Below are 10,898 nucleotides of genomic sequence, written 5' to 3' on the forward strand. Positions count from 1 at the left end.
AATAATGGGCTGTGATGTGGGTGACTAGGCAGGTGGGCATACCCTGATTTTGCCGTGTCCTAATTGATGTTTGTGTGCATAAAGTGGTTATCTGAGGTGATACTAACACAAAAGATGTGTGGTAAAAGTTGTCCATGGACCATGTAGTTTACTGATCCGCTCCTATTGTGGAAATGAACTTGTCAGTGGCACTGAGACAGTCAATCCCGAATATCCTTTGCCACATATTTATTGTTTTCCTGCAAATTTGCCCCTCAAGCATATGTTTCATTCTAAAATATGCTTTTTATTCCTGTAAGCAGGGAATGAAAAATGTGTGGTTGAAACAGCACATGCCCAGCGCTGCTACTTCTCCTGCTTTTTGCCCAATGTTCTGCTTCAGTGCAGATTTAGATTTCTAATGTGGTCAGGATTTCACTGTAAAAAGTTGCATTCCAAAAGAACCCTTTTGTTTTTCTTTTAAGGTAGTAGAATGAAAAAAGGCCAAGGGAGAGGAGGAAAAAGTAATACGGCGTCATTAAAACCAGAAGTAAATGTGCAGCAGAAAAAGAGATCAGCTTCTGAAGAAACTGCAGAGGATTTTGAAGGTGATGAGCAAGATGAAGGGAAAAGGAGCTGTCTTTCCATGCCTGTCCCTTCATCTCAGGTAATGTTTTGGCTCAGGGAAGAACCGTGGTATTTCAAAAACTGAGAATGTAGCTCACAGTGTGGTGTTGAAGGCTGGGTCTACGTGTGTTCTGCTTGTAATTTGTTGTTCAGCAGTTGTTTTGAAATGCCAGTCCATTGGAGAGCTCTATAGCAAGGACGGTGGAAGCCTTCATGAGAGTAGGTTTTTTTTGCACTTCTTCCTTGGGATCTGGAACTTTGGCTCCCAAAGTTCCACAGGAATACCAGACTTTTCAGCTTTACAGCAAGAGGCTGGTAGACATGGGCCAAAGTACTGGTCCTAGGAGTGGCTTGGTGTGTGGTTTCTTTCTCCGAGAACCTTTTAGGGGTAGGTGATGGTATGACACTGATGTAATGTGGTACTGGACTTTGCCCAAACTCGTGCCGTTCTCGGTAAAGTTTTATGGTCAGGGAACGATGGTACATGGCGTAGCAACTGCTGCGCTTTGAAGCAAGGTAGCATGGAGTGTGCTTGTGCCACGATCTCAAAATCTGAGTCAAAAAAGAAGGACAGACAAGAAAAAGTAATCTGAAATCCAAAATGCTCTGTGGCAAGAAGTGAACAGACGCTTCAGCTGGTCAGTCTCTGTGTGTCCCCAAATTACAGCTGCGTTTATAGGCAGTGAAATGCTGCTAGTAATGAAAAGAGGAGGATCGTTACCAAAGTGAAACAGTATTTTGGTGAGAGCAAACTGAGGCTTTCACTGACTTTTCCTGTAAGTGAACAGCCTGGGGGAGGTGTTTCCAATCTCTAGCATTAGAATTGCCTGGATCTGTTCTAGGATCTATAAAACACTTACAATCCCGTTACTAGATAATGCTTTGTGGATTTTGACACTGAAAACTCTTAGGGTTTTGTTTTTTAATTAAATCTTAAGGTTAGCTGAAACGCGTTACTCATGGCGAGCGTACCCTTCGGGATAGTTGGGATATAAAGTAGTGGCTCTTTTTATCTGAAGAAGTGTTCTGACTTGTGAGCTTCTGTGAAGCCTTACTTATTTTCTCCTGATCGTTCTAGAAATATTTCTTATCTGAAGCACAGTGTACTTGCCTTCAGAACTTTGCAGAAAACATAGTAGGTTAGTTCAAGCACAAGTAATAATCTTAGAGAGCTCTAAAAGACTGGCATTTTGATATCAAAACCAGAATCACGCTGCTGCTGTCATAATTAAGGCAACTGAGAAAATGTCCTGTAGGGTAGGAACTGAAAAGATTCTTAGTTCTTTTAAGTGCCGGCAGCCACCAGATGGCAGAGAGGTCACACGTGTGTCATAGCGAGTGCCAGTAGCGCTGTTGTCTTTGGTTTTCTTTGATTACGACCTGTTTTTTAACTAGTCGTCATCATCATGCCCGTGGAAGTGTTTAGTCTCATTACATACAATACAGGCATGTAATACGCAGTATGAAGTATGTAGCAGAGAAGTCACAAGTGGAAGTGGCAAATTAGAGTCATTTAGTTCTGCTTTGCAAATGAAGGGTTATTTCCTGAGCGGCAGTTGTTTACTGAGCCTTAATTTGGGAGTCTTAATAAAAAAAGTCACCTTTGTCTCCAAGCCGACTTACTAAATATGCTGCTGTCTGGATCATTTGATACTAATTCTGACTTTGCCCTTTCTTAATCACCCCGCTGCTCAAATGTAATTGCCTCGGGTTTTGGTTAACAGTTTATGAGGCTTGCATTGAAAGGAACAAAATCAAATAGGTAACTGCCACCTGATTTTCCAGCTCTGCCAAACACATCCATGTAAACTAAGTATACATCTCCTGGAGGAGGAACTAAGATCACAAACTGTAGAGAGCAGAAACTTTTGAATAGTTTGGTAATGTACCAAAGTAGTTCAGCCTTCGATACAGGTCTGCTTCTGGGTGACGTCTCAGTTGTTGGGACAGTGCTCTTGTCTTGGTTACGTATCTCGTATCCTTTTTCTAAAGCACACATCTCTTATTTTCAGCGGACGTGTGTTCCAAACTTTAAAATGCAGGATTTGTCAAAAGGGAAATTTTTACTTAATGGTGTCTCCTGACAAACTTGGGAACTAGTTTCTCAGGTATACGTCTGGGTATGCTTGGGAACTAGTTTCTCGGGTATATATCTGGGTATGATTGGGAACTAGTTTCTCAAGTATACGTCTGGGTGTGCTTGGGGACTAGTTTCTCGGGTATACGTCTGGGTATGCTTGGGGACTAGTTTCTCGGGTATACGTCTGGGTATGCTTGGGAACTAGTTTCTCGGGTATACGTCTGGGTGTGCTTGGGGACTAGTTTCTCGGGTATACGTCTGGGTGTGCTTGGGGACTAGTTTCTCGGGTATACGTCTGGGTATGCTTGGGAACTAGTTTCTCGGGTATACGTCTGGGTATGCTTGGGAACTAGTTTCTCGGGTATACGTCTGGGTGTGCTTGGGGACTAGTTTCTCGGGTATACGTCTGGGTGTGCTTGGGGACTAGTTTCTCAGGTATACGTCTGGTCTGGAAAACTCAGGTATACTTCTGTGGCTGACACCCTAAGTATACTTCTGGTTCTGTTTGGGTTTTATCGGCATTTAATTGCCATCTGGAATCTGGCAAGTTTGCTTATAAAGCTTATTTGCTGCAGTGTTGCTTATTTTGGTTACCGGATTTGTGGAATTTGACTTTGATAATTGTTACTGTGATTTCGGCTATATTTTTTATAATAGTGAGCTGTTGGTGTTGCTGTAGAAAGATACCTGTGTGTTGCGTTTTGTAAGTAGTAATTCTGTAAGTGATAAGTGTGTTCTGTGAGTGTAAGCTGGAATAATGGGAGGAAAACAGAGTGGTGGGATTTTAAAGAAAAGCCCGTTAGGATGTGTTTTGAGGGATATTGGAGGGTCTGCTGGTGGAAATGTGAATAAGAAAATACTTTGCTGCAGTATGGAGAGAAGGAAAATGGGATGAAGTAATGTGTGCTGATATGTTTGTGTGACAGGAGGAGTGTGGGATTAACACCACCTGATCTTTGATTATGGCTCTAGAAAAGGATAAAAAAACAAACAAACAAAACTGTACTCAGTGTCTTGCTTTATGTAAGTTGCATTACTATAGTATATTTACATGAGGATCTGAGGCTGTGTCAGTGTTGTGCAGGTAGGGTGATGCAGCAGAAGGAGATTTGTAAGATTAAACACCTGTGCTGTGGACAGGATGTCCACGTTGTATGCAAAACTAGCTCTACTCTGTCTGTGGGGGGATGGAGCACTTTGCTTAATTTCAGCTGACAGTGGCATTGCTCCAATTCAGCTCCACAATACAAAGCCAAGTTCAGTAACTGATTTGTAGATTTATTTGCAGGGATATTTTTTTGGTGACTGTGAACACGTCTGTGGCTTTCCATTCGAATACTGAAGCTGCTGCTGGTTAACCTGAGTTAATATGATGCTTAAACAGCGTCTTCTTATAGGCTTAAATTGTGGGAGGCACAGAAGTATCCTAAAATAAATGTGTGTAATTATGCCTGTGCTTAATGGATTGTAAAGGAATACTGAAATTTTCTAAGATAAACAGGCAAACACAGTTGTCAGAGTAATACTTATATGGCGGTCTTAAAGGTTTTAGTGTTACGGAGGTACAAAATGGAGAGGCTAATGAGCAAGGCCTTGATCCACATTCTCTTTGGGGCACCGTTAGTCCTCTGGTTAAAATTTTAGGTTTTTGGTGTACCTGTTTAATAGCTTTAAGGAAGTTCTTGTTGAAATATTTGTGTAAAAAAAAAAAAAAAAAAAAAAAAATAGAGCGCGCTGAGGTTGTGGTTCTTTCTGTGCAGCAACCAGAATGAAACATGTTGTAAGATAAAAACTTGTGATAATGTATGTAAGATCTGAAGCCGGGGGAGGGGGGTGGAGAGTCAAAGACCCTGTGAAAGTGTTAAAGTATTGGGGTGAGTTTGTACAAACCCCGTACCCCCTCGAAGGTGCGGCTGAGTCACGCTGGACGCATGGCAGGGTGTTTGCTGTTTGCCTGCAAAGGCTGATATGTAATAACACAGACTTAAAGCAACAAGTAGCAGATTTGCATTCAGGGTAAGAAAGAGTTAAAACAGAAGTGCTGCTGCAGAGGCAGGCTTGTGTAACCTGCAGAGCAGGAAGAGCATCTCCTGCCCCGAATCCTCCTGCTGGTGGGGAGGAGGGGGTTGCTGTTGCTGACAATTGAGCAGAAGGACCTGACAATGTCACCCCAATTGCTGCAGCATTTGCAGTACAACAGGACCGGTAACGGCCCCTTTAGGGCAGGGAATGGGTATGAGGTGGAATTTTACTGAATACGAAACCAACTTATTTGTTAAACTTCAGTAAAAAAATAATAATAATAATAAAAAAATTGTTACAGTTGTGGGAGCTGCTGGCCACCAGGAAAACATCCTGAAACCTTTAAAGTACAAACTAAGAAAACAAATAAGAATGCCAAATTCACCAAAATCTTTGTTGGGATGAGATTTATTAGAATATCTAGACGTTTAAAGAAGGAGAAATGAAACTAAAAGTTAAAAATGATCAAGTAATTGAAATATTAAGCTTATCTTTAATTCAACAGAAAAGAGGAAAAGAGGACCTCCCTGAAGTAAAATAAATTTTTAACCAGGTGTATCCGAAAATAAAAGGTGAGAAATGCTTTACCTGTTACAGTAAAAATGATAAGGGGGAGGCTTGCCCAGTTCAGATAAAAACAATATCCCTTGGTCAGCAAGGCTGTGGGGATATTGGCAGAAAACCTGAAATAAAATACACTCTGTAGTAGATCTACTAATGTAAATCTGTGTGTTTTGCCATGACAGTGACTTGTTATGGGATGTGCAGATGAAACTCTGTGAGTTGGAAAAGGCAATAATAAACATCTCAGCTGTAATAGAAACAGTGGAAAATAGAACAGTTGATGCCCTCCTGGCACTCCAGGAGGAAGTTACTGACTTATCGAAAATAGTATCACAGAATCGTATGGCCTTAGATTTGCTATTAGCCTTTCAAGGAGGGGTATGCACTGTGATCAATGTAGATTGTTGCATGTATGCAGATCAGAGCGGGCGAATCACCGAGGACCTCCAAGAAATAAGCAAACAAGTAAATATTCTACATAAAGTGACACAAGACAACACTTCTTGGAGTTTTTTTGAATTATGGGAGAAATTGACATCCTGGTTGCCCAATCTAACATGGTTAAAACAATTATTTGTAATGATCATTGTAATTGTCTTTCTATTTTTAATTATTAGTATAGCTGTCCGTTGTGGATTTTGGTGTTTTAAGGGAACTGGAAATTCCTATAGCGAATGGAAGAGAAATCAACTGCGACAAAAATTGGAATCTAATCAATACTTCGAGTCTGAGTAAAAGAATTTACTAATTTCTTTGAAAAGGGGGGACTGATAGAGGGGGGGGGGTAAGAGATAGGGTAGAGATTAACAATTGTAATAGTCTGTTTAGCTGTTTAGGGTAAAACTTGTAAAATTTAAGCTGTTTGCCAAATCTTACACGGTTTGCTTGGGTACTGTGATAAGGTGTACGGGAGTAAAGGGCTTCATGACCATATAAGTCCAGCTTTATGACCATATAAGTCCAAAGAAAGATTACAACCTTGCAAGAACAAGCCAAAGCTGGTTCTGCGGTTTGGACAAAGAGCAGGACGTTACTGAGCCTGCGCCAGATGTGGGGGTCACGAGGAAGACTCACCTGCCTTCATCCTCAGGACCCCTGACGACCACCACCAGGGGACACTGCGCAAACTCAGTAGGGAGAGAGATATGAAATGACTTGCAGAACTAATCTTAATACAAAGCGGGGATAGGTAATGCATATGTATAGGCGTATTACATCATATTATGAATATGTAATGAGTTGTCTTATAAAAACAGAGCAAGTTTTCGTATCAGGCACGCACGGTTTTGGCGGGACTACTCCCCCGTGCTGCCCAGCGCTGAATAAACATACCTACTTTACAATCTTACAGATTGTGGAGTCTGCTTTCCGCACGTCATCTGCATTGACAACGAAATACAAGGAATAAGGTTGGTCAGGTGCCTCCTACCATAGTCAAGGGCAAGACTGGGTTGGCCCCTGTGTTTGCCACCAAGAAGAATCTTGAATTCTGCTGTTGGCTGCAACCCAGTAGGCATTGAGCGGTGGGAACATATGCCATGCCAGACCTTGATGTGAGGAATGGCCCCCTCTGTTATAAGAGGATCATCCAGGAAGGAAGGACATAAGATGGCCCATTGATGCACTGATTTGGAAATTGGAACCCGCCTGGCCGACCATGAGGCCAGACGAGTAACAGAGGAGGTAGGAAAGGAGGAATTATCCTTAATACCAGACGATAAAATCCAAACTGTAAGTACAGATCAAGAGCCAAACTATTCTAAAGAAAACTTAAAGAGAATTCAGGACATGAATGATAAAATAAAATTAAGTAAGTGGACTTATTTAAGGGCTGGTCATATAGTGGTACCATCTAATTTAATATGGACCACAGCCCTATTATTAATAAGACGCATTGGGGAGCTGATGCTTTATATAAAAGTCTAAATCAGAAATTGATAGGGCAAAACTTGTATACTGTAATAAAACAGGTGACTCAGCAATGTGAAATGTGTTTATGCAATAATCCCAATAAAGCAAATAAAATGAAACTAGGGAACACTAGTAGAGGAAATGTTCCAGTGCAACATTGGCAGACCCAATTTCTCGGAACTTCCTTGAAAAGGGGGGTATCGATATTTATTGGTACTAACAGATACCTTTTCAGGTTGGCCAGAAGCCTTCCCATGCAGAACTGCTAAAGCCCGGGAAGTGACCAAAATACTGCTCCAAGAGATAATACCTAGGTTTGGAGTCCCAGCGGTAATGTCCTCGAATAGAGGACCACATTTTGTGTCCAGAATAGTGCAACAGATCAGCCCCCATCTAGGAATAGATTGGCAATTACATACCCCATACCGACCACAATCGAGTGGCCAGGTAGAAAAGATGAATCAATTCTTAACACTGTGGTACACCCCATTGTGATCTTATTGATCAGTTTAGGAATTTCCTTAATACTAGCCATTATGTTATATTTGTGGGTTTGGAGAATGTTTAAAAGGGTAACACTTATGTATGATGCTTTATATCATTCGGGAAGACTGCTTAAGTAAAAGAATTTACTTAATTTAATAGAAAAGGGGGGATTGATATGGAGAAATAGTGTGAAATGGGGACGATGGAACACCGACTGTGATTGTATATGTCTGCCCAGGAATGTGGTGACTGGTCATGGGTGCGGTGTCTGGTCACACAGGCACACAGCTCTGAGGAGACAACTACAGTTTTGAGGAGACGCCTGCCCCTCTTCCTCTAACAAAGGGGCTATTAAAAAAAGAAAGAGAAAAGGATGAGAGATATTCCAATGCTATCTAGAGGGAGGGAGTGCTAAGTCTCCTTGCTGGAGAAGATCGGATGGTCGCAAGGACATGAATCACCTACAACCCTGCAAGACCACCACGTTCCAGGAAAGGACTGATATAGGAAGCGGGGTTTAGGTAACGAATATGTATAGGCGTTAATTGAATATTCATTTGTTTCATTGTATAAATGTGGGATGGTTTGTCACTTCGGGTATGCAGGCTTGTGGAGGAGCGATCCCCCGTGCATCTGCGCGCAATAAACACACCTACTTTATAACTTTCGAGTTATAGAGTCTAATTCCGCACATCACAAATGCTGGTGTGTTTTTTTCTGGCTTATTAACAGATGTTGATTCTGTCCATCATATGTTGCTACAGAACCGAGTTGCTACTGATTTTTATTATTAGCACAGGGACACAAGGCTTTGATAGGATGTGTTACGTGAATCTGAGTGACCACTGTGAATTAATTTACAAAAGTATACAAAACTTCAAAGCCTTAAAGCAAAGATCTGCAACAGAGCCAGGGGCGGGATGCCTTTGGTCTCTTCTCACGGCTGGGAAACTTTGGGCCATGACTCAAAAGTATTACAGGATTTATTATAATTACCTTTAACCACCTTATTGACGTTTGCCTGATGTCTCCCATGCCTTTTTTTCCTGTATTCAGTGTTTAGTTGATTGTAACATAAAGCAGGTCGTGGTCACCCAGCTACACACCCCCTTTGCCTCCTCGCAATTAACAAGCAAAGAAGAGGACAGAGAATGTCTGAAGAGAGAGATAGGAGAGGAAGCTGGAGAATATTTTGACCTAACAAGAGATGAGAGAAGAGCTAGGTATTGTGAAGGAGACTAGGAAAGATAAACATGGTTATCTAGTGTTTAATAGGTGTCTGCACGCTTGTAGTGATATATAGCTATGTAACTGCATGAATGATTCCTGCCCTGAGCCTGGTGGAGCATACAGCTGCGGTTTGTGTCCGGGCTCAGAGGTGTAAATAGGGGCTTCTCTGTTATGCTAAAGTGTGTCTCTTTGCATAAAAAAGAGAGGGAATGAAGGGAATGACCCCAGAGGTATGTTCAGAGAAGGCATGCTATGTTTCCAACTTTCTGACTGAACCAGTTCTTGTTTGGTGTGCCCTTCCACCTATGTATAATGTTAATCCAAAAGAAGATGATATTGTTTACACTTTGAATGTCGATAATTGTCTTTCTGTAGATGCTAATGTAGTAGGAGGCTACGATGGGAACTATTGCAGCGGTTCTTCTGTTTCCCGGAGTAACAGCAGGGAAAGCATTAAAGAGTTAAATCACCTTGTTTGGTAGGCAGTTCAGAAGGTGAGTCAAAATTGCCACTGCTTTTTGTTGTTGGTTCAGGGACATGGCTGTGAGGATTTTGATGGTATGCGCTGCGTGGATTTTAGGCGCCCCGTTGCAGCAACATGGTATCAAAATCTGAGAAAATGTCAGCCTTTTTGGCATCCATTCCCTCAATTGGCAGGATTGTTTGTTTGCTGTTCCCTTGGTTGCTGTGATGTTTGCAAGGGCCCTGCAGAACATGGCAAACCTGGTACCAGCTGTTCAAAAACAAAAAGGGGAAATTGTCAAATTGTGTGGAACACAGACAGTGGGTTAGTTTGACATTGATAATGTGTCTTAGTTGCTTTTTTATTTGTTCTATTACTTATACCTTGTTTTTGCTCGTTCGGTTTCCAAGGTTCTTTTTGTGCAGCAGGAAGGGGGAGATGCAGGAGCGGGCTGGAAACTAGGACCATGCGCGGCAATCGGTTAGCTGAGGGGGATGTGCTGGAGCTTGTCTAGACAGCAATTAACATGATGAGACCTGTTTACAGAGCACAGGGGAGTGGGAGACGGGTGGCGCCTGGCGCCAAGGAAAGGTACCACCTTGCTGTTAGCTGCTGGCAGTTAACCACCAGTCGGGGATTGCCCAGTATGCAATGCTGAGCTTCAAGAGCCAATCTGTTTAAAACGCGCAGCTTCTGAACGTGTCTAGAAACTCGTGCTTCTGTACAATCAATTGACATTTGCTTGCATCGAGCTGCGTCCCGTCTCTCCATTCGCCGCAGCAAAGCTCTTGGTGTTTGCGGTCCTGGAGGCGTCCTGGTGTCACCACGCCGGAGGATCGTGTCCTGGCCCCTCTCCAGAGGATGGCTTTGTGCCGCTCCAGCAGAGCAGTGGTTAGCAGGGAGCGCCGGAGGAGCAGTTTGTTTGATGCCCAGCTCTTCTTGGAGCCCCTTTGCTGCATCGGAGGAGCCGTTGGTGGTGCCACGCTGGTGAGCCGTTGATGGTGCAGCATTTGAGGAGCCCCTGAGCGCTCGGCCGCAGAGGATCCCTTTGTGGTGCCGCTCTGGAGGAGCCATGTTTGGTGAGTGCTTCAGATTTTACTTTAATGTTTGTAAGCATGTGTTGAAAATTAAAAGGGTGTTGCATTTTTTTTAATAGAGTATTACAACAGTCAAAATTGTGAACTTATATCTGTTGTTTCATTGATTGGGATGGCTTACTCTACGAGTATATGAATACATTTCTGTTGTGTATTTCTGTTTATGATAATTATGCTGCAGTAGTAATATATATCTCTCAAATATAAAACCTCTCAAATATAAAAAAATTGCCATTGCTACAAGAATGTTTCGAACTAACAATATTGTGGCTGAGTTCAGTACTACAGAACAAAGTCCAGTTCAGTTGTGTGGTCTGCATCAGTTACTGCCCTGTCAGTGCTTGTGAAGGTCCAGGGGAATGAATGACTGTTCTTCCAACCCGCCTAGAAGCCTCTAAAATGTCTCTCTGGAGAGCCTGTAGTTGCCCTGCAGATACCT

This window comes from Falco naumanni (assembly GCF_017639655.2).
Source record: "Falco naumanni isolate bFalNau1 chromosome 6 unlocalized genomic scaffold, bFalNau1.pat SUPER_6_unloc_9, whole genome shotgun sequence".
Lineage (NCBI taxonomy): Eukaryota > Metazoa > Chordata > Aves > Falconiformes > Falconidae > Falco > Falco naumanni.